General features: G+C 40.4%; 2 protein-coding genes across 10 annotated transcripts in view; one reads left to right on the top strand and one right to left on the bottom strand.

Annotated features, from left to right (window-relative positions):
• Positions 1 to 21,134, bottom strand: part of ZBTB38 (zinc finger and BTB domain containing 38) — a 308,794-nt gene that overhangs the window by 78,669 nt on the left and 208,991 nt on the right. The window lies entirely within an intron of this gene.
• Positions 9,707 to 21,134, top strand: part of TRIP12 (thyroid hormone receptor interactor 12) — a 69,468-nt gene continuing 58,040 nt past the window's right edge. For 3 of the 9 annotated variants that reach the window (XM_065748541.1, XM_065748542.1, XM_065748539.1), the window contains exon 1: positions 9,709 to 10,106. The gene's annotated coding sequence lies outside the window, so the exon portion shown is untranslated. Of the gene's footprint in view, positions 10,107 to 11,130; positions 11,344 to 12,077; positions 12,117 to 21,134 lie in introns of those variants that run through there. The other 6 variants (XM_065748540.1, XM_065748537.1, XM_065748533.1 and 3 more) reach the window with 5 other exon arrangements.

The following is a 21,134-nucleotide window of genomic DNA, read 5'->3' as shown; positions in this document are numbered from 1 at the left end:
TTGTACCTGTCTGCAACCACTCCAAGGTAGTATCTTTTGAAAACTGCTTTCCTAAACTTTTATACAGCCAGCTCACTTTCAGCACAGACATTTCTCATTCTAAACTCTGAAGAAACAACTATTGCATTGGCCCCAGAAATCCCATCACAGCTTTTTAGAGTAGATATATACTTGGTGTGTTTCTCAAAGTTCCCTTATTGTTTGTTTACATCTTTAATGACATCTGATGAAAGGAGTGAAGAATCCATCTCTCATTACAGGCATTCCGATATACCTGAATACCATTCACATCCCCAGTTTTCCAGATAAGGCTGTGGTGACTAAAGCATCCTTTTTCTCCATTACTAATTCAGTACTAAAGATAGCATGCTTTCTGAAAAGTTCTTTCTATGTTTATTCAAACACTGGATTTGTCCAGTCCTAATTTTTTTTTAAAAACATGAAGTTAATTGTTACCTGTATGTTTTGGGATCATTGTAAGTTACATAGGAACTACTGTACAATTCTTCAGCACCAACCTAGCTCATGCTGACAACTATCCTTTCGTTATCAGTTGCTGTGATAATTTGATGTGTATGTATATTAAAAATGTACACTGCATTTCCTATCACAGTTATCTGCTTGCTTTTGCTAATTCTCAGCTACATATCTTCTCTTGCCTCCAGTCTCCATCTGTCATTCCTTTCACTCTATTGTTCACTGCTATCCTATTATGTTACTTAGAACTCTAGCTTCAGACACTATCCTGGGTTTCTGCTTCTGTGATATTATTTTGCCTTTTTAACAAAAGACTTCATTTCACTGCACACTGACTTCCAGTGCTCTTTCTTCTTGCTACTACACTTCTCCAGCTAATTTATCTAATTTAGGTTTCATCCAACAATATATATTTACACTCACTGAACAATTTTAACCTAATTTAGTGCAGCCCATACAAAAGCTGCAGGCACTCTTACTTTGGTTTAACTTAGACTAATTTCAGTTTAGCTTTGTCACAGTTTGAAGGGTTAACCATGCAATGCTTTTTTGTCACCCTGTGACAAGATACCTGGGTGACACTGAGGGCACTGGGGTCCCATATAGGACAGCTGGGGGACTCCCCATGCTGGGCACCAAAACAGTGTCGCGGTTTGAAGAGTTAATCACACGACATCCGTCCCTCCCCTTGGGAAAAAGGGGTGGGAAGGAAGAGGGAAAAACCCGACAGAGAGGGTGAAACTAATTCATTAAAAGGAATGTGAGATTACACAGGATAATTATGAGTAATAAATAAAAATAAACAAAAAATAAAACTGGAAGAGAGTGTCAGCCCGAGTCCTTATCAACAGGACCTCCACCACTCTCCCCTCAGAAAAGACAGCTCTTCCCCCATCCCCCGGAATCGGAAATCATATGGAGGCTCCTGGGAAATGCAGTACAACCTCAGTGTATCTTCTTGGAAAGTCAGGATTCACGTGAGACTGCCACAGATAAACAAGGAACAGAGCTCTGCAGTGCACCGTGTCTCTGCACCCAACAGCCTGTTGCATGCTGTTACAATATGGAATGCTGATAAAAGCAGACAAACAAATTGATTTAATTACATCAAAAGTCAGGTAATTCTTTACAAGTCTCCACAGAGCAGTTCAGACCAACCTCAGCAAGTTTGTTTAAAAATAAGTCACATTGATGCATATTTAGAAGCAACCTTGTATAGCTTAGCACACAGAGATAAAACCCTGATTCTGTCCTATCTTTACCTACTGTTCTTGTTTCTTCCTTCCCTTAAACACAGTATGGAGTGATGCTTTTTTTAAAAAAATAACGAACAATAAATAAACAGTGCCCCTAGTCAAGTAAAGATATCTGATAGTTCTTCATGATGAATGCTCCATTGTATACAGGAAACCAAATAAAAAATGTTCTTGGTTAATAAAAGCAAAAGAAATTAATAAATACTTTCCTAATTTGAAAAATGAAGAGAGGAAATGAGACCAAAGATAAGACCACAAAGTTCAGTAATGCAAAAGTAGAATTATTCTTGAAGTTTCCTAAAACAGAGACTCAACAGAGATGCTAGATGCTCTACTCAAAGTAAGGCAAATGAAGAATTAGAAGGAAAATCACTGACAATGAGCACGTAAACAGCAGACACATGTGAACAACACATTAGCATTTACATAAGGAGAAGATACCAGCACATGCTTACATGGACAATTACAACTTCATCACCTGGAAAACATTCTTACGGGTAGAACTAGATTAAGCACAATACCTCTGAAGAAAGCCACACATAAAACTTAACATGGTAGCTTCATCATTGCAATTCAGCGTGATATTGTTGTTTGCAATTATTAGACTATTTACAAATAGACACTTATATTAGACTAGTTACAAGTAGACAAAAACTAGCTTAGATAACACAAAGTTCACTTATAGCCCTTCCTGTAACAGAAAATCAATACCAAATAATGATGAGAAAAATTAAAAATGGTTGATACGAGAATATTCCAACACTGCTTCAAATGCAGTATTTGAACTATTCAAAAACAAATCTTTATAAGCTTTAAGACAGTACTGAATTACTGTAGGATCACAGACAAGAATACTTGTTACATGGGAATTTCAGTTAGGGACTTCATATCAATCATATCACTGATTTCAAACTCATACATGAATTTTGCACAGGGTTGGCATTCAGTAGCATCTGTGGAAGGGAAAAAAGAAACAAAGGAAAACAACAGAAATCTGAGTAGTTTGGGAAGAAAAATTCTTGCACTGCTGTATATGATGCCTCTGAAAGAAATCCTTGATCAACCAGTAAGGGAAGACCTAAACTGCAACATATCACAAACTGGATTTCAGTTGCTCAAAGTCCCAATTTTCCTGTATCAGTTGCATTAAGCCTTTAATAATGCAGCGTGACTGAAGAATTCCCAATTTTTTCCCAGAATGTTATGAATAAGATCAAACAACTGTGTACAGCCAAAGATGGAGTATTACGGAAGTATGATAATATCAGGCATCCAAAGTGCAACACAGCACAGCTAAATCAATATATTTTAGTTTTAGACAGAAACACCCAGTAGCAATATCTCTGTTTTCCCAACAAAAAATGACTTTCCCCCCAGGAACAGTTTCCATTTTTCAAGCAGCTCTACTGTTTATTTAGATATCTGAATTAAAGACAGTGAAAATGGAAAGGAGATTTCCCAATGTATTTTATGTTTAACAAACCTTCCCCAGGTAATCATTGCTTAACGCTGTATGAACCCATTGTTCAATTATTCCAGAAATACTTTATCAGCAGAATGAAGCACTTCCTGAACTGACACAAAATGGCTTCCTTCTGTCAAGAAGAACTGTGCTTCAAACAATTCCAATTTTAAGACAACAAATTGATAAATTTATGCAAAATAAGTCCACTATACAAATAACTCATAACAGAACTATTTTAAGTGCCCCTGAAGAGCATTTGAGTTCATTAAGAACTCATATCTTCAGTTTTAAATGTTGAGGAAGAGATCTGGGTAGACAATAACAGTTACAACATCCTACAGTGTTGAAATGCAAACAAAACTGTAAGACTGAAAAAGGTTCAGCTCCTACAGATCTTTACTTAAACAGATTAATCATGGGAAAAAAGTTACTATAGTAATTAATCTACAATTAATTTCATATTATACCAAACATCTGTTATTTTTCCCCCCAATCAATTTGGCTTAATCACTTCAAGTGACATCTTCTGTTAATCAAATAGGCTATGGATCAAGTGTTGGCATAAAGACTTAGCAACAAGCTCAAGGTACAACAGCAATGTGAAGTTTTATTGACAATGCTATTTTAAAATTTTTATTTTTAAAATCTTTATTAAGATCATTCACTGAAAAACAATTCTTAATGACTTTTGAGGTTAAATGCTGTAGGTTTGGAATTTTTACAACTAAAAATGCTAGAAAACCATTTCATTTTCTGGAATGAAAACAATTACAAGATTGTTACTTTAATAAAATATTGTGCTACTCAAAACAATTCAAGATAATATGTTGTGCTCTGAATGTATCGATTTAATCAGAAACCAATTAAGATGTAGAAGTGAACAATAGACAACTGAAACAACAATGATAAAGAACAAGAACAGTCATCAGAACTGCTTGTCTATTTACTTGCACTATTTTCTCATCCACAGGTATATATTTGTTATAGAGACTAGCTGGTGATGTCTGACTATAAATATAATTCTGCAGTTACACATTCAATAAAATTCAGCTATCCCAATACACCAGCAGATCACGTGTAGAATATTGCACAAAACATCATGAGTTTTATATACATCTGAATCCATTATTTTACAATTAAGTAGCTAAACATTTTACTAAGATAAAGTCCTGATTAGTGCGGCTTTTGTGAAATGGTGACAGATGCTAGTATTAATTACATATTGAGTAGATCATTTCCTCATTATGTTTCTTTTGTTACAAGCTTCATCTTTCCAGTTATCATCCTGTCCTATAAGCAGATTAAGAATTTTTTTGGTCTCTATAGCTTGATAGATGAGTGACCAACCTTTTCTATACTACCCTACCATCTGGATTCCTCTCTTGTAACTTTTAAACTTGTCATCTGTAAGTACATTTATAAGAAATTTTATTTAGAAAAGTTGCTTATGTGGCTATCTGGAGTAATTTTATGTTCAGCATTGGTTTACTGCCTGCTTTGTACAAACAGATGTCTATTGTTTGTGACCTACCTTGCCAAAATAAGACAGGCATATCAAATATTAATTTGGCATCTCAAAAATGATTGAAGAAATGAACAATGAAAGGTAGGTGGAAAAGCATATGTTAAACAAGTTCCCATCTTGATGGTGGCCTGGAGACAAAAACAATTTCCCATTCTATACATTCTACACACACACACAAAAGATCTATCCACTGTTTCCATAAACTGTACCAGAATTTCTCATGTATACAGAGATTTTATGGCCAAACCTGTTTTCTATGTATTACATTATTCCTGACATGTACAGCAAGCTCTCCCTAACAATTTCAAAACATTGCTGGGGGGAAAAAAGTGAAACTGAAAATTCAAATGGCAAGGTCATTCATTTAGGATGAATTTATGCAATAAACAAAAAGGTTATGAATTAGAAACTAACAATGAGGAAGACAAATATTGGAACAGTAATTGATCAAATGACAACCAAGTCAGTAATGTGATTTTGGTACAGGAAGTAAAATACAATCTTAAAATTTAAAATCACACAATTTTCCAGAAGACAAAGCAAATAATGTCTTTGCACCAGGCTTTCAAAAGACCTCTTACTTAAAATAAAAATTTTAATGGGAAGAAATGCACAGAAAAGATACTACAGTGACCAGGAAGTAGAGTGTTTCATAAATGGAAACTGGAAAAAGAAAAGATCATCAAGATAGAATTTACTGAAATGAAAAAAACAAAAACAAAAACCAATCATGCATGTACACACACACACACTGCTGCCTACATACAATGGCACTTAAGCTAAATGATGTCTCACTACAAAATAAGCTGTAAATTAATCTGTATAACTACATTTTTAGCCATTAGAGAAATGATTAAGTGGAACAGATGTTCTGTGCTAAGTGACAAGTAAAAAAAAGTCTCCACCTCTGAAGAGCATCTAGTCCCATTTATGCTGTGAAGTTCTATTCTGTGGTCATGTGGAACAGTTTGGACTTAAGAAATCTTCAGTTTTCAGTTTCTTCAATGGAACTGTTAAATGCCCATGCAGAAGGAAATTGTTATAGTTTCCCTTCATTTGTGAAGTTATGATTAGAGTCTTAAAACAGTTATCTAAAATAAAATAAACATTTTCACTGTTGGCTCAAATGATTTTTCTTTTCCATACAATCTAACTATTTAAGCTGTATTCCATGAATACTTATTTATAGACCTGCACTTCTACACAGTCTATTTTTAGAAGAGTTTTTTTGCAGTAAATTACAAGGCTCTTCCTTCAGCATCCACCTTCAGGTAGCTTAAACAGAAGCTACCCAGCAATCTTCCCAGCTTCTCAATGGACATGCACACTTAACAGTGAGTAGTCAATACTTCTGTTTAAAAAGTTTTGGTTACTACTTCTAAATTTAAAGCATTAATTGAAATTGAATTTTTATCTGGAATGGAAGCTGTCTTTTGTGCAAAGGTAAAGTTAGCATCAGAGCCTCCTGGCCATGTTTGGGGCATAAGTACATTCACACAGATGTATATGTCTTGCTAATTCTTCCAACTACTGCTGCATTTGACTGGTTAAAAGAGTTTGTCTGTCCTGGTCTGCTTCCCATAACTTGCCTGCTGCAAGCCTTGTTTTTCCATATGTCCTAGTTTCTCTAGATTTAAGGACAAGTAAAGATGCAGTAGCACACCCTGCCATTATTGCAAATAACAGTACTGAGAAAAAACCTTTTCTGAATTACTTTTGCAGTAATGAAGTAATTGCCATGCTTACAGTCAAAGATGCATGCCCCTGCAGCATCACAGCCTACAGGCTTTTCGGCCTGTTTTGTCCTCCTGCTTCGATTGCTACACTAAAGCTCAGCAAACTTGACAGCCTATACTTACCTCTGGTTTCAGAGACATCCTTTATTTTTATTTACAGCAACATCAATACATTTATGTTCAACTATACAGTACTCAACAGTGTAAGCCTACTGTACTGATCATGAAGCAGTAGCAGACCTCAGAAAAACTGTCTGTAGAACATCTCTCATATACCAGGGTACATAATGGAGAAAAAGAAATTCAATTCCCTAGAGTGAGGGGAAAAAGCTGAACAAAACATACAGACTGTTGACAGGGCTGAACACAAAGCTTGCTGTAATGCACTGGCTTCTTCTGCACAGATGACCACTTTGTTCAACTGATTTTTTTATTCTAAAACTTTCCTAAGACTTTCTGTATTTGCAGAAGATTTCTGGTTCTAGTATAGTTTGACTTCTTAGTCAGCTGGTACCTGGAAAACCTGCTCACAACTACTGGTCTATGCATATTGTAGCTGTATAAATCATTCCCAATAAATTAGTAACTTTGTTGTAGAAGAGCTGAATTTACTACTCATGTAAAGCCTGTGGAGCCAATTCAAAGTTGGGCTGTGCTCACAGAAATACGAGAGCGTTCATACAAGTACACCATACATCTGCAGACACTTTTTCTGCTTAAACAATGCCCCACTTTGAAAGCATTGACTTTGAAGAATGGGACTATTGAAAGTAGAAAATTTAGCGTTCATATAAGTACATGCAAGGCTCAAGGCTTAGATTATAAGGTCTTTCATGCAATGACTATGATTTATTAGGAGGCTGCAGAATGATACACTGGAAACACAAACCAATCATAGGGCCTCCTAGATGCTACTCCAGAACAGCTACACATGCAGTACACACAATGTGACTTGGCAATCCAGTGATGCATACACCTTGAATTACTATTTTTCTCACAGATCTCTTCTCAGGAGGCTTCATGGCCCACAGGAAGGCTAGCCAGCACCCCTAACTATACATGTACAGCATTTACAACTGCAGAGATTACTTAGAGTTAGCAGTTTTTAGCAATACTGAATTCAAGTGTGTGAGGTAAATAACTCCCAAGGATGGTACTTCACAAAGAAATAGTATAGATGATAGTATATTTTGAGTAGTTCTACATAGATAGGATACAAATAATACAAAAGAGAAGATGGCTCACCTTCAGGAAGTCAAAGCTCGCAGGGGACTCCATGTGGAAGAGATCTCTGAGAAGAGAACCTTCCCTGGTGTTGGCCAGCCCTTAAATGGGGTTTGGGAGAGGTGGAGCCAGGCTCCACCCCTTCCAATCACACAGGTATATCACCTCCACCTGTGCCCCCATGGCTGACTCAGTGCTCACCTCAGGTGACCAATCAGTGGTTCAGGTCGTGATTCAGCAGTTCCCATACAAAGTGTGCTCGAATTTGGAAGTTTTCAGAGGATACCTTTAAAGATCACCTAGCTCAACATCCCCCTACAACTAATAGGGATACCTACAGCTCAAACACGTTGCTGAGCCTAGTGCAGTCTTATCTTGAATGTCTCCAAGGACAGGGCATCCATGACTTCTCTCTGGGAAACAGTGCTTCCCTATCTGCACAGCAAAGAATCAATTTTCTTATATCTCCCCTCTTTTATTTCAAAACCATTTCTCCTTGTCCTGCCACAACAGACCCTGCTAAAAAGCCTGTCCCCTTCTTTTTTATAGTCCCCCTTTAGACAAGGAAAGAGGGTTGTGCAGTCTCCCCAGAGAAATTACATACTTCCACTGACTGTTACAGACTGTTACAAAGCTTTTGGCAGTTTTCTAAGGAAAAAAAACAATGACTTTGGTCTGTCTTAGGGATATAATTGGGCAAGTGAAAATAAAACAAAAAACAGATATCTGAAGCACTTCAGACGAAGCCTAAATGAGAAGTGAAAAAGTGCAGACAACAATAATAAGCGCCTTATTATTATTTGTGTGCAAAAATGAACGTTAAACAGTCCAAGGTACCCAACGAATGCTCTACAAATATCACAGCACTGATATGATTGCCATGAGGTCCATGGTGGAGATCCATTACAAGACTTCAGCCACAGAACAGAACACATTTCTCAGCTGTTGTGCAGCACTGTAACCACTCTTCATTTTGGAACTCAGTGGTCCCTAGAGTTACACTGGAAATTCTACCCCAAAAAAGTTTGGGGGAGACTGAAATTAGACTTCCCATCCCCTACCTTTCCAAAACATACAAAGGCACTGGTGAGTTATGAAAGATGTGGCATGACAGAAACCAAAAGGAGCAGATATAAAAACAAAAACCGAGGTTATTTGGAATAGCAGCTCCATTTCAGTTTGCCACCTCCCACTCCCTTTAATTTACTGACTGCAAACCTAAGAAGTTTCATCATCTCTGGAAGAAAAGTATTTTGCTGTTTTCAGTCTTCCTATTCTCAGACAGACAACTTAACTGGGAGAATAAAGTGCAAGGTGTTGGACTATTTTCTTTCTTAAGTCCAGTTATCCTGAGGGTGCAGCTCAGCTTGCCCTTCCCTAGGAAAAATATAGGGACTTTACTTCAGGATTTATTGTTTACCCACTTACTTTCAACAGCAGCACTTCAACCATTTGCCATTTCTGCAACACCACTTTGCTTCAAGATGACAAAGTCACAGATGCGTGTGCATACCTCCTTCGAGGCAACAACCCCCAGTGGGAGACTTTCCCCGCCCGCCCCTAGACCCGTTCCTATGTCCTCAGATCCCGCGGGCAGAAACCACCCCCCTCACCCCCTTCCTCTAAGCGGTAGCTCCCCCCTTCCCTCCTTTGGGACGCCCCGAGCCCTTTCCCTCAGCGCGGCCCTCGCTATCTCCATAGCAGCAGCAGCTGGGAACGGCTCCCCGGCCTCTCTGACGGAACACACAGAGAACCCCCAGCCGCTCGCCTCGCGGCCCGTCCCGCACCTCCCGCCGGCAGCGGTCCTCGCTCGGGGCCGAGACGCGCCGCAGCGCTCCGAACGCCTCCGCGGGCGGCAAAGCGCCATTTTGTGACGCTGGAAGGCAGTGACTATAGCAACCAGGAAGAGGCGGACATCACGCGGGGTCACCGCCGGCCCGGCCCCCTTTTAAAGGAGCAGAGTCGGCGCCGGCATCGCGGCCGGGTAGCGTTCGAGCCCCCCGCAGAGCGCCGCTGCCCCGCGGGCCTCTCCCGCCCCTCCCGCCCCCTGCCGGAGGGGAGGTCCCGGCGCGGGCCCCGGGGTGACGACCCCGGCGGAGGGATACCGCGCGTCGGCCGTCGAACCCGGCGATCGCAGGGAGCCGGGCGCGCACGCGGCCGCCGCGGGGGCTGCGTGGGGGGGCGGCAGCCCGGGCGGGGGCCGCCCGTCGGGCCGGGGGCTGCGTGGGCCCCGGCGGGGCTCCGACGCCCGGAGAAAGTAGTCCCCCGGGCTCCCCCCCGCGCCGCTGGAAGGGGTTCGGCGGCGGAGGCGGATGCCGCTCGGTGCTGCGGCTTCAGCTGATAATTGAAGGGAAGAGAGGCGGCTGCTGCCGGGCGGCGGTGAGGCACGGAGTGTCTGCGGAGGCCGCATCGGGACAAACTAGGTACCCGCACTAGGTGCCCTCACTAGGTACTCGCGGCCCCTCCGCTTACTTGGGGGCGCTGGGGAAGGCGGGGCCTCGGCTTTCTAGGCCCCCCGTTCTCTGGATTCGGCTGTATCCGCCCGGCCGCGCTGCCCTCCGTGGGGTTGGGGGTCCAGCCCGGGCCATTGTTGGGGTGTGGGTGCTGTGTGGCCGTGTGCGAGGGCGGCCGGGCCCCGAGGTGGGTGCGGGGCCGTGCGGCTGGCGGTGCGGTGCGGCCCATCGGGCTGTAAGGCCGAACCTTCGTTCCCCGTTGCCGAGTGGGGGGGGTGGGGGAGGCACAGACCCGGGGCTGGGGGGGTTAGAGTGCCCCCGCCGATACAAAAGGGCAGCGTCAGTGTTGACACCGCTCTGTGCCCTTCCGCTTCTCCCTCCCCCACTGCCGTTGGCCCCTTTTCCCTAATGGCTCTTTCCGTGTTTTTCTCTTTCTTTGTTTTTCTTTTCCTTTTTTTCTTTTTTTTTTCTTTCTTTTTTTTTTTTCCTTGGACGCTATCAAATATCTTAAAAGAAAAAAAAACACAACAGTAACTCCTCTTACCCCCCACCTCCTTCCCCCCCTACAGTCCGGCTCGGCAAAAATGCTCCATAATCGCCCGACGTCCATATTTCAGAGCCTTTCTGGGGGGAGGAGGGAGAGGAAGGAGGTGGGGAGAGAATGGAGGCGATGTAGGGCCGAGTTGCGGCCCTGCCCGCTGGATTATTTTCGCTGCCGTCGCTCCGGAGCCGCTGTTTTCGTCGCTCTCAGTCACGGAACGAGTTCCCCGGCCGCAGCGTTCTCTTGCATAACGCGTCGCGCTCCGAGGCCGTTCCGGCGTCGGCCTCCCTGCCCGCTCCGGGCCCGGTGCTGCCCGGGGCCGTCCCGGCGCGCTGCAGGCCCACTTTCCTGCGCTGTGCCCCGGCATTGTTTCCCGGCCCCCCCTTCCTGGTGTGCCGGGGGCTCCGAGCGGGGGCAGGCCGAGAGCCCGGGCCGTGAGCAGGGAGGGAATGGGGGAAGAATGGAAAGTTATGTCAAGGGCTTTGGGGGAAAAAACGGCGACGTAAGGAACAAAGGTCCTGCCTGTGCTGGAGAGGCCTGCCTGTGAGGCCTGATTGTGTCGCATTTACACACGGGAAGAAACGAGTGCTTGGTACTGGCCTACATTGATTCTGTAATTCTGGCATGCAGCTTGGGATCGTTTGCAGAGCATGTGCAGTTTGTTTGGTGGGTGGTTTTGTTCTGAGTAGCAATCTAGTAGTGTTTTTAGTTAGAAATATTTCTTATATGTGTTTTTCCAAAAGATTGTATGGTCTTTCTTTTTTTTTTTCCCTTTCTATTTCCCTACCCTGTTGCAGCTCTAATATTGATCTGGGCTTTCTAACCATACAGCATGGAACTTTCCTTGAACAGGATAGCTTCAGTTTCTGTATTGTGTGTATTGTGTATTCTGATTACTGAGCTTCCAAGTGCTTTAAAAGCCATCAGGAAGAGGAGCTGATTAGTTACCACCTCACTATAAGAAGTACATCCTTCAGAATAGGGAAGAGGAGGTGTTTAATGATTTACATTTAAATGTATTTCATAAGCTTTTCCTGTGGGAGCTGTGGATATAGTTCCTTTGTAAGGCTTCAAAAACAAGCAGGCCTTGCTGTGATTGCTTCTGTTTATCTGCTGTCTTCTTTACATTTCTCTCTTTTTCTCTCCCCACCTCCTAGGCTGTTCCTTGATTGTAGGAGGGGTGTGTGTGTTTCTGTTTAATTTCTGGTCTAACAGATTTGTGAGATTTCGGAGTGTTTCATTAAACTTCTTTTTAAAATTAAATACATGTACAAATACGTGTAATAAACATCAAAGCAGTGCTTGGAAAATAACAATACCTTGCTAATTTTTGATACCCTGATAAATATTCAGAGGAATTAATTATATTAATGAAAATTGTAGTATTTCAATTTTCACAGGTGTCACACTGAACTAAAATGTTTAAAAGCAGTATTCTGGCGAGTAAGTAACACTGCTGGCACTTAAAAGCTTACATGCTTTCAGCTTGTGGTTATTAAAAGGAACTTACTGTGAGTGGCTCAGTTGTGTACAGAGACTAGTTCAATAGGTTTGATCTTAAAAATTGAAGGTTTTTTTCTGACATATTTATTCCTCAGTGCTTCTTGAGATAGAAATATAGGTTGTCTGAGTGTGGGTGTTTTTTTCTTCTCCTAGCATCTCTGAAAAATCTGGGGTTCAGCTTGTGTTGTTGACTTGTAGTCTGTGTTCTCCAGGCCCCACATGGCTCCACAGGTAGGATTTGAAACAGGTTTTAGCTGTTAGTAGAGAAATTGTAGGTCATCTGTGGTGTGGCATTACTACTTATTAATATAGCAGATCTACTTTAGTAGGAGTTGAGTAAGAGGCTTATGAAAATGGAGTCTTTTCATGTCTTGCTGAAGTTCTGGCTGGTAACCAGCAGGGAAATGACCTGTATCTTCCCAGTAAATGAGTGACTGAAATTCCTTCTTGATAAGGAGTTATGCAGAAGTTTATTTGTTTTTTTTCTCTATTATGTTTTGACTGCTTGCCTTCAAACCTAGGGTGTATACTTTATAGAATAGAGTTGCAGTGAAGACCTTTTGGAAAATCATTGTGAAGTTTGAGGTCTATAGCTATGGGCAACAAGGACTCTGTGTTCCCAGTACAGTGGTGGTGTAGTTTATTTAGAAACCTGATAGAATTGATTTTAATTTCACAGTTGAAGTAGTGAGGAGTTTTTGTAAGTCTTTGTATTACTGATAGTCACCTGCTTTGAGACAGTTTAGTAAGATAACCTGATTAACTGCTTTCATTTTCAGCAATGATGCTGAGGTTTGAGAAGGAAAGTTACTGTTAGGTTAACGTGCGTGATTGTACTTATTTTGCAGTGTAAGTGAATGTCAGAATGATCTTTGTGAGTTCTTTGGGCTATGCTATGTTTTCGACCTAGGTAATTAGTAAGCAGCATGTAGAACACTGCTCATCACTGGTCTGTCTTCTGTCACGTTGAAGCTGAATTATTGCAACAGAGAAAATCAGGTCCTGAAGTTGTACACTCTGTACTATCCTGTTGTCAAAAACTGAGGTCTTCCATTGGCTGGTCTGTGTGCTGTTTGTCACCTGCAAACTTGGTAACACTCCCTATTGAGTGGTTTGTGGACTCTGACAAATTCTTAGTAGTGGAAACTTTTAATCAAGCTGTCACTGCCCAATTCAGTACTGACAGTGAAGGTAGTGATACATCTGAATTTCTTGGCAGCAGGATAAGCAATTACCTTTGGGCCAATAGATGTTTTTCCTGAAGTAGTAAAGTTTACAGTAAACTTGCTCATGATATTTTAGTTTACGTGCATTAATGCAGCAAGTTTATGGCAGTATATGGACCAATTTCTCACAGTGTTTTCATAGTAAAGTTTTAATTTGGGGAATGAAGCTGATAACCGGAATACAAAGTTTTGTTAACTCTTTCCTGTTGATGTTTTTTTTCCAAGTTCCTTAAGAGAGATTATCTTTGTGCTTCTTACTGATCATCAGGCATCTGTATATGACAGAATACTTGCGTGTAGCTTTTTGATTCAGAATGTCTCTTCAAACAAAGTAATTAAATGTAAAGTATGAATTCAGCAATCTTGTGAACCAAAAATTTGTAGCTACACGTGATACCAGTCACTGTGGAAAAACAACTTAAGTCAACTAGCTTCTGTGTTGGATGCTTTGAAATACTGGCTGTGGTTAGTTCTGAGGAGCAATTGTTCTCCTAATCCTGCCATGTGATCAAATCATTCTCAGCGAGTTGGTTGAGTCTAACTGTGGAACTGCACGGTTCTATTCCCCTTCAACTGCCTGGCAGTCGGGGTTCAAGCACACACAACTGATTCTACTCAGCCTGTAACAAGGCTTGTCTCGTAATGTACTGGCTTGCCAATCTTACTTAACTCATGAACTTATGCAGGACAAACAAAGCAGAAATTGCTGTGTGTAGAGTGATAGTCTACTTTTTAAGAGATGACTGTGATATAAGAAAAACTGGAAAAGTTGAGTGTGATTCAACAAAGTATTCTTCATGGTGACCTAATGCTGGATTTCAGTATTGAACAAGTGAGATGTAGTATCTGATTTTTTTTTTTTAAGCCATAGCTGCCTTCAGTTGATCAAAGAAAGCCTTTTTTGTAATGAATAATAGAATAAACTCATTTAGAAATGACCTCTGGAGGTCATGTGGTTCTGCTCCCCACTTGACTTCTACTGCTTTGGCCTAAATGGCTTTTAATTGATCATCAAGCTGATAAAATCACTAAATTTTCTTGAGTGATAGGAAGGAAAAAAACAACAAATGTAGAAAGATGGATGTGAGGAGGAACTGGAAGGTTTTTGTAATGTGTAGTAATACAGTGCTTTGTCATGGGAAGGGAATCACATTTCTCATTGTTTTCTGAGTGGATTGATTTGCCTTATGATGCTGTCTGCTTTAAAATAATGCATGATAAAACAGGAAAGGTTTGGCCCTCAGAAAGGGCCTGAGTCATCTCTTGAAACGTGAACCTGGAATTGTTAAGGAGCAGCCTGCTAGTTCAGAATGGAAGCTGAGGTCCTTGGAACTTGTTGAACAAGGCAACTTTTTTTTTAAGCTCTCAAAAGCAAGGTGGATTTTGTTGATTCTCCTTTCAGATTAACGTGTTATCGATGACCATTATTGCATAACATCAGCGTTTAGATGAAGTGCTAAGGGATTTGATTTAGTAGTTCAGTGGGTAGGGATGGTGATAGGAGGATGGTTGGACTAGATGATCTTGTAGGTACTTTCCAACCTTATGAACCTATCAAAATAACTGAACTTAAAGTTAAGAAAGGCAAATACTCGCTAGACTTGTGTAAAGGTGGAAGTTGAAGGCTCTAGAATGTTGTTCATTTACTGACACACAGATATCTAGGGACAGAGGTGTTAATCTTCAGGAAGGCTCTCTAGTTAGGAGGCAGGCATTCCTGTGCATCTCCTTTACGTTCGTGGCTGACTGTTGCTGTGTTTTAAAATCATGGTTAATAGCATTCACTGTTAATGCACAACTGTAGCTGTAATGGAGATTTCTTACTTTGATTGTTCTTTAGGGATAGTTCCTCAATGTAAACCCATTAAGGAAAGTTGACCTGGGTTAAACCTTCATGGGTTATCTAGTGCATAACTGTGCTCCAAGGTAACTAGGCCTAGTCTTTCACCGTCTTTGTTTTTAGAAATCATGTGCAGTTTTGTTCTTGCTCTTCTTTCTTCATGTCTAACTTCTGTCTAACCTGCTTCACTGTAAGCTTGTTATGGCTTTTTATCCTTTCTGGATACAAGAAAAGACCTCTGTGCTGTGGTCTTTTTGTGATTGAAGTCTCCCTTAGTCCATGATTGGTGAAATGTAGAAGCAGAAGGACCAAACACTGGTGAATGAAAGTGGAAATTAAAAAAAGTAGTATCTTTTGATTATGGTTATGTATTTTTAAGAGCAATGTAAGTGTTGTGGACCAAACAAATGGCAAAACGTAAATCACAGTAGCATGTGTGATAGTCAACTTCTCCCCACCTTCTAAAAAAACCTCTCTATTTTTGCTCCAAGTCTCTACATAAAAAGAGACTCGCTTTAAGTGCTACTGACACTGGAATAATGAATGCTTACTTTAACTCCTTGAATTGGTGAGAACAGTGCCTTTGTACAGTATGAATCTGTGACAGATGTCTATTTTTGGACATCATATTATTGGAAGATATGGTTAACAAGAGGCTTGGAAAATGGTATTTTCTCATATTAGAGTTGTCAAATCTCTAATGTAATTAGCTTATTCAATATAGTGTCCCTCACTGTCCTTAAGAAGGTGCCTGCCATGTAACTGAACCTTCTGGCCTCAGTTGAAATGAGTTCATGTGTTTAGAGAGAACTAGAGTTCTGAGTTTGCATTTGGCATACAGCCTTACAGGGTGAGTTTTCTCTTCCTTTTTATTTTGAGGGTATGCTGTTGTAATCAAGTTACTGAATGGGAACTGTGATTTCTGGTGCAAACTCTACTTGTTTTAATCTTTGCAGTTGTTTATGGAGTGTAGCAGCTTGATGAGCTTGACCTTTCATGAAGGGTTTGTGGTCTGGCTAAGCTTGAGTGACCAGCAACTGTCAGGTCTTAAGCAGCAGTAGACAAACTAAGTGAATTCAAGTAATGAAAAGGGTACAGATTCCATTGGTGTACATTAAGATCCAATAGAATTGTAAGTTTAATTAGAAAGCTTTGGGAGCAAATGCCATTTTAACTCAGTCTTCACGAAAGTGATGGAAGCTGTGTAACTTCAGCAAACTATCAGCAGAGATTCCATATCTTAAAAGTAGCACTTTAAAAATCAGCTACAGTCTATTCTGCAGCATTGTTTATTTGAATGAGAATGCTTGTTGCCATATCTCAATATGGTAGTAATCTGCCTGTGTTGTTCTGGAGATAGTCAACTTTCTACAGTAACACAGTAGTAAGAAAGAAGAGCTGGGTTATACCATAACCTTGTGGTTAAGGATTAAAGATGTTAGTTTTGTTCCCTTATTACGTTACAGAAGGTTTGGCAGAAGAACAAATACAATTTTTTTTGCCAAAAATAAGAATGCAAGTGTGCTTTCTTCAGGTTTTTTGTATAACAGCTTTGAAGTAGAAACAGGACTGCTACACACTCATTACTTCTAGCTTACCTCAAATATTTGCAGGCTTGTGACTATATGTAGATCTCTGCCACATTTTGTACTGGGCTCCTGCTGAAAACTTTCATCAGTGCTTTAACTGCAGCTGGAAGAGTTGTTAAGAGAAATACCATTGTATGGCTTAATTTGGAAGTTGTAGTACTTCACTATGAGAATGGAAAACTAGTTCTCATCAGATTAACTGTGAGGAGGAAAGATGAATGTTGTAGAATTTTGTACGTGAAGGAATGGTATCTTTGAGTACCTGTTATGCATGTTTACATTCTAGAGTGCTGTGGTCAAAGTGAATAATTCCTGACTTTTTTTTTTAATAGCATATGGGCTCTTAATACTGCTGAAACCAAACTGGGGTTGGAACAGAATGGCAGAATCTGGGAAGTATGTATTTGGAAACCTGAGGTAGATACAACTTCAGTAATAAGTTGCTTCCTAGGAGCACAGTAAAAATTAGAGATGCCTGTGAGATTCCACTCAAATAACAGTCGCAGTAAGCTCAATCTGTCACTGTCAAAACACAGCACAATGAACCTGTCTTTTGTGATACTTCATTGCTTTCAGGAGTGGTCTGGACTATGTTCCCTGGGTACATCAGGCTTTTTCCTTCGTGGTAGATTTAGGCAGAAGCTGTTGAAACTATTATTGTAACTGTAAATTAAATTGGATCCTTAATGTAGTTGCATCATCTGCTTTTGGAAACTGTGTATTTTGTTCAGATGAAATCTGGATTTCTATCATATTGAAATGATTGAGCTATTACATGTAAATTGTGATGGTTTCCTGGTGGCAGTACCTATAGTGTCACCAGAACTGCTTTGTGAACTCCCATCACTGTTCATAGTCTGACTGCCCTAAACCAGCTTTCCTTCTGTCTGCACTATCAGCTTCCTTGTGTTTTTCATGCAGTGTCATGACTGCTTGAAATTGCTGGAAAATGTTATGTCTTGCCTATACTACTGCAATTAGTTTTTCTTTTGTTTTTTTTTGCATCAGAATATTTTTAAAAGTTTATCAGAAGTAAACCAAGTGGTTTGCTGTGCATCACAAAGGTGTTTAATGTGTCTGGCAGTTCTTGTTAACATAAAGACGATTCCCCTTCAGCTAAGAAATGGTCTCTTCCTAACAGATTGAAGGCTACCAACACATGACAAAATCACGTCAGGCTCATTGGAAAGCAAATAAGATGGCAAATCAAAACTAGAGAAGATGCTTATTAATTGAACAGCAGAGCTAAGTTAATGTTTTGTTGCTTTGTTGTAACCAGTTCTGAAATAATACTTGTCTTAAATGCTGTTGTTAATAACTGAACTGCAAAAAATCTGTGTTAATCTTTCATGGAGCTCCTATGTCTTAGTGTGCTAGATCTACAAGGAGCTCGTGCCAAAAAATTGAGTAGTTGGTTTGGTTTCCTGAATGCATCAACTTCTGGCACTATTCCTGCCCCACCCCTCCCTGCATCTGGGAGATATCAAACTGAAACATACGGGCACACAGTGACACAGCAAGAGAATGATCGAGCTAGATAAACAGCCTCCGCATCGTTACTCTATCCTAAAGAGTAGTGTATGGCTTGTGGGTTTTTTATTTTTAAATCCTAGAAGTCACTGCTTACACTGCAATGACTTGCTTTGTGGAGAATTATCTTCTGTCTGCTCCCACCCAAGCAGAATATGTTGGGATGGGTGATTTTCCCTTAATCACCATGTGGTTTGTTATGTTATTGGTAGTAATTGGGACAGGGCAAAGAGATCTTCCAACTGAAGACAGCATTGGCTTCTTCGCACTGTCATTTGTGACTTCACGTCGTAGTCCTGAGCAATGCGAGCATCTCATCTCTCTAATTGATTCATCTCTCTATTGGTTGACCTAAAAGAATAGAGCTTGGTATTCTCAAGCTACTGTGACATATTACCATCCACAGATATGCTTAGTAAGAGACTTGGTAAAAACCGGAGTGTAATCTGCCAGTACTGTTAGTATGCCACTTGTATTTCAATCAACATCTAAAAAGCAGTTAAGTGCATGTGTTAGTGGTGTTCTTATGCTTTTTAATTCTTCAGGAATCCTGGAATATTGTTTCAGCATGTTATTTCTTGAATTTAAGAATCTTACAACTTACATCTTGAAAGGCACTCTGGCAATTTTGTTTTGCTTGCTGATTATCAATGTTGTAATCTCATTTTAAGTAATTTTCTTCTCATAGTGTCTTATCCTTGTCCCTTACAGAAAGCGTTATAACCTTCAAGTTGCCAGGCTAAATAGTCCACGCTTTTAGTCGTGTCCTGTAAGAGTATTTTCCTGTTCTTTCAACTCAAATTCATCTCTGTTAACCAAGGCCAACTGTGACGGGACACAGATTCAAGATAAATATTTTATGCAAAAGTCTGGGAGAATTATTGGTTGCTGTATATACTGAAAAACTTTCTCCCCTCTGCCTGCCCCCTTGTACTCACAGTACCAGTCTGTGAGTAACCAAAATGTGTAATCACTAATGCTTATTTCAGCTTAAACGATTCTGGCTTACAGCAGGACTTCTTGTTTTAGTACTTGGGTATAGAAGCTACATGTTGTGTGGTATTACTGCACTTCATTGCTTTGCATGTGTCTCATTAGGGTAATGTGCTGTTCATTACTTCTGAGATGAGTATTGTTCAGGAAGAGCAGGGAGTAGAAGTAGGCAGCTGGAAAGTTTGGGGGGAAAATAGATTCAAGGAGACATCTAGGGCTTAGACAGCTGTATCACCTCTGTAGCTGTGTTGAAGTGAAGATTGTAACAATTATAAAGTTTTTTATCTTATTTCACAGTTACCTTCTACAGGTAGTAGCCTACTCATCACTACAAATACCTTCTGGTAAACTTAGGTGCTGATATTTTCTATTGAATCCTACTTAATTGGCTGCTTAAATAGTTTTGCAATCAACAAAAGAAATACTGGATGACCTCTCTTCCGTAAGTCTGGAAGTAGTAACAAGTGCCCTGATCTCTCCCTTCAAAAAAAAATCTTTCAGTTCTGGTATTTGCTGATATTCTGTCATTACTCAATTAGTTTTTCAAGACTTAATTGCATCACAAATTTAAGATTGTCTGCCTTCAAGTATTAAATATGTGCAAGTGTACTTAACTTCCAGAAAATGCCCTTTCCAACATTTTTTTTCAACATTGGTCCTACAACCACAGTAGCAGCATGTGAGTGTCTCTGGTCTACCTGTGCCTGAAGGAACTACAACATATTAGACAGTTTCTCTTTCTTTCTGTAGTCTCCTTGCAGTAGGAGATGGCTTTGAAGCTGGAAGGAGTGGAATGCTGTGGTTTAATAGTCCTCTTCAAAGGGTACATGCAGAGCCCTGATTCAGTGAGAGTATCTACCTACCTACTCTCCTAGAGTAAACAAAATCTCATTGCACTAATGTTATGGAAGGTACACTGCCCTGTGAAATATGTTTGAAAGAATGAGCCTTCAGTCTTAGTTTCTCACAAGCATGACTGTTCCTAGAAGTACCATTAATACTAATGGGATCCCTCTAAAGAGTGGTTTGCTTTTTGTTTTAAAGCTGACGATGATGATACCTGAATGTGTTTCTGGATCATTTTTTGTTCAGGGTTCTTTAAATGCCTTATTTTTTAGCCTAAAATACACTGTTGGCAGCTAAGATAAGAGGGAGAGAACAGCATAACATCACAGCATGTTTAAGTCTTTGGTTGATATGCTAGTGACTCCATTCCTTTTGTCATAAATATTGTAACTATGTCATTGAAGCCTGTTGCTCCCCCAGGGATCTTCACACTTGCTTCCCTTAAGGGAAGATGTTCTGAAGATATTAACCCACTATGCATAAGCTTCTAACAGTTGAGGTAAGAAGCTCAAGGACTGAGAGTTCTGTGACCAGTCTCATGAGTGCTGCTCTGAAATGACTGAGTATGACAAGTAGGAAAGATGCAAGCTATTGTGTTTCCCCTGAATCTCGGGTAGCTTGTGTGAGGCACAGCTGAGCTTGTAAGCCCCTACTGTTACACATAATCTATCCTGTTTTAAAACAAACCAGCAGCAATTAAAAAAAACCTCCAAAGAACTGACCAAATAAAAACAAAACAAAAACCCCACACTTGCTTCAAAAGGGTTTCGTTTTCCATTGATGATATTAAAAGCAGAAAGTGACAAGTGCGAATCCAAACCTGTAGCAGCTAAAAGCAGAAGCTCAATATACAGTAGAATAAAGTGATTTAAATATCTGAGTAAATAAAGGTGTATCTGAAAATCAAGGTTACTTATTGCTTCTTGTAGT

This window comes from Cyrtonyx montezumae, unplaced genomic scaffold (assembly GCF_038088225.1).
Source record: "Cyrtonyx montezumae isolate F1298 unplaced genomic scaffold, pur_monq_1.0 scaffold_5, whole genome shotgun sequence".
NCBI lineage: Eukaryota > Metazoa > Chordata > Aves > Galliformes > Odontophoridae > Cyrtonyx > Cyrtonyx montezumae.
Note: the sequence above shows the minus strand (reverse complement) of the source record. Positions and strands in the feature narration are given on the sequence as shown.